We start from the raw sequence: 3,205 nt of genomic DNA, 5'->3' as shown, positions 1-3,205 counted from the left end.
AAAGGTTCAGAATGATCTTTACCCCTGAAAGAAGATTTGTGAGAAAGGGAACCTCTGGTTCTAGAGGAAGGACCAGAACCAGAAGAAGGCATAGACGAACCACCTCGAGTAGATCCTAAATTACGAAGTCTACCTCCCCTTCTGTGCCTAACAGGGGCATTGGGGAAGGAGTCAGTAATGGAAATTCTCTCAGGGTTAGGGCTCAGAGAAGACATATCAAAGAAGAATGATTTAAGGAACAAATAAACAGAGATTTGGAGAAATAATTGTTCAATAAGCTTTATGTGATAAAAGACAAGGGAAAAAGTTATATTTATACCGATAAGCAACCGCCAAAGGCAAAAGTGCGGAGGTTAAAAGACCATAATTATGATAACTGACACTTCATTAATAGTGGAACCGTAAAAACCTTGAAAAAGGCTGCAAAAACTGCAGAGCCAATGGAAAATCGATACGTGTACGGAATATTAAATGAAAGTGACAATTGAAGCGTCAATTTTGTCATAGCATTAATGGTGACAAAAATTCTCGTTTTAATGAAATCCACTTCCCAAATATTCAATTGATGAATAAATGGAAAGTGGGGGACTATCTGTATTGGGAAAAATTGCATTTATATATGTAAGTGACATGTTGAGACACGTGGACTGGTCAAATAGTTAAAGAATTATAATTAGTCAAAAGGCACGGGCAGCAATAGAAACGAGCAAAGGCAAAGGAAGAGGCATGGGAGGACATTCGAAGGATTCAACGCCCGTACCTATTTAAGTCATTTATCGAAAGGAAGGGATCTGACCATAATAAAGAGCGCAGATACGGAATTCGACAGGCATTAAATACTGGATACGTTAGAGAATTTGTATTGATTACAATGATTGTGTAACGTAGCATTTAATGTCTTTAATTATTCATAATAGCCTCATTATGATTTGGGGGAAACACATATCTTCAAGATACCTATAAAAGGGAGGTATCTGGTCACTTGTAAACACAAGATACAATTGGAATATACTTTGATTCACTTGTTTTTCTCCTGATTACACTCTGGTTACCCCAAATTACTTTCTTCTACATATTGCGTTCTTCTAAATTCTAGCTTTGACTAAAATTCTATTTTTTGGTTAAACATTAGTGATGTTAAATGCCCGGAGATTATATAAATACTAGAGAATAGAGAACCTAGATGATTAAATCCACAGTTGAGATGCAAACCAAACAAATAAATGAATCAAAATCATAAAAGATTAGATACAATAGATAATAAAAGAAAAGGATGGCATAAACATCCCCAAGCATTTGGCTTGTTTTTCTTGATGCCCGACACTCCTAAGGAAGATGATATGTGATGATTCTATAAGATGGCAGTGGTGGTAGCGTCGAGCCTCACTATGAGACTTCATTGCAAGAGTCTCGAATTAAGACTCCATTTGCTTCAAAGTTTACATGTAAAGAAAGAAAAAATAAAATTAGAAAAGAAAACTTAATATAACATTATCTCTTGAACCTGAAATGTTCCAGGAAACTCGGGACAATAGAATGCATCCAAGAAATTCTATTTTTAAAGTAGTACTCTAAATACTTCCTTAAGACTATTAACAGAAATTAAACTTGATATTTAAAGTTCTAGAAGAGAGGACAATAGCAAAAACTATACTGTTGTTCAACAAACATGGGTCAACAAATTTTACTTTTATCATTCATGCTTAAGACATCATAGGCATATGCTATCATGACTACTGACTTGTTTTTAAGAGTTATATCACCTTAAGTGCATACAGAATGATATCAAGTCCTAAAGAGGGTGCTTAATACATATGTTTAACTAGCCATTGGGATATGTCTAACTACGTTATTGCATAAACATGTGTCTTTCACTTTTCCCAAGATCTAAGAATATCATAAGAAACTTGTTTAAAATAGATTTTAGATCACCTATAATTAACTATAATGAACAAGATATCTTTACTGTCAAAATACTCTGAGACATCATAAATAAGATATGAGATTATGTACTATCATGTTCATGGAGTATATTCAAATATAAAAGAATAAGAAATTTTCCTATAGTCATGTTTTCTAATAAAGCATTAATCTTGGGTCATGACTTCTGGTTAATCATTTTATTCTATAGATGTCTCTATCACATATAGCCAAGAGAATCGAAGCAAAACTCCTGAATACAAATTTTAAGCTATTTAGTTGTAAAGAAGCTACTAAAATAATACTTGGATCATCTTTAAACATGGAAAGAAGCCTAGTATAGGATTTCAAGTAAGCTTTAATACCAAACTCTTATTGAATTTTAATCTCAATTTCAGTTAAGAAGGCAACTTATAGTATGCCCACAAGACAGAATGCAACTTCACTTCTTAATCGACATTAAGACAAAATACTTCTATTGCATAATATTAAAGTAGGAAAGCTGTGGTTAATCCTAATTGCTTAATAAATTACCTAATAACTGAAACATCACATATTGATCCAAATATATCATTCTTGTTTAAATGGCACAAGTAAAACACAAATGAGCTTTAATACACAAGATTATTACATAAACAACACCTATGTCGCGATTTCTATGCAGTAAATAATTGCATGTCTTCAAACCAACATTTATTATGAACCTAAAACAGTAACAAGGGAAAAAAAAGATTGAAAATTACGGACCTTTTTGCGGGCAGCGAACCGAGGCGCAAATCTTAGATATACTATTGAACTCCGACCTCGAACTCGCTTCTTCAAACAACTATGAACGTTGAAGCGAGCAAATTAAGGGATCTGCTATGGCTAAAAGAGAACCAAATAGAAAATGAAAGGTTGCAAAATGAGAACATTAGATTTTAGAGAAATTGTTTAGGGTAGTGAAAACAGTAAGCTTCTAAGAGATGGCGGCTGAAGCTTACGGTTAAAGGAGGGGATTCAAGTTTTTTTTTCTCCTCCTCCTCAAATGTGAACCCATTTGACTGGGCATGAAGTTTAAGAAAATAGAAAAGATTTTTAATCTTGTGGTGTAAAATGAGTCACATATATTTTGTGTAGCTATAAATTATTGTGTAAAGGTAAATTGTTTTCAAATAATGAAAGGGGTCATTCTTTTTGGCATAAACTAAAAAGAAAATAGGTTCATATAAATTAAAACGGGAGGGAATATTATTTATAATGAAAAATCTAGGGCTTAATTTCTAGGTGGGATTTGAAATTCACC

At 33.1% G+C, this 3,205-nt stretch overlaps 1 long non-coding RNA gene across 1 annotated transcript; it reads right to left on the bottom strand.

The window, feature by feature from the left end:
* Positions 1 to 1,132: 1,132 nt before the first annotated feature.
* Positions 1,133 to 2,879, bottom strand: LOC107815282 (uncharacterized). The gene is made up of 2 exons (XR_001654719.2): positions 2,668 to 2,879; positions 1,133 to 1,430 (listed from the first exon to the last, which is right to left on the bottom strand). It is a non-coding gene; the product is annotated as an uncharacterized LOC107815282 (long non-coding RNA).
* Positions 2,880 to 3,205: the final 326 nt, after the last annotated feature.

Source organism: Nicotiana tabacum, chromosome 5 (genome assembly GCF_000715075.1).
Source record: "Nicotiana tabacum cultivar K326 chromosome 5, ASM71507v2, whole genome shotgun sequence".
Taxonomy (NCBI): Eukaryota; Viridiplantae; Streptophyta; class Magnoliopsida; order Solanales; family Solanaceae; genus Nicotiana; species Nicotiana tabacum.
Note: the sequence above shows the minus strand (reverse complement) of the source record. Positions and strands in the feature narration are given on the sequence as shown.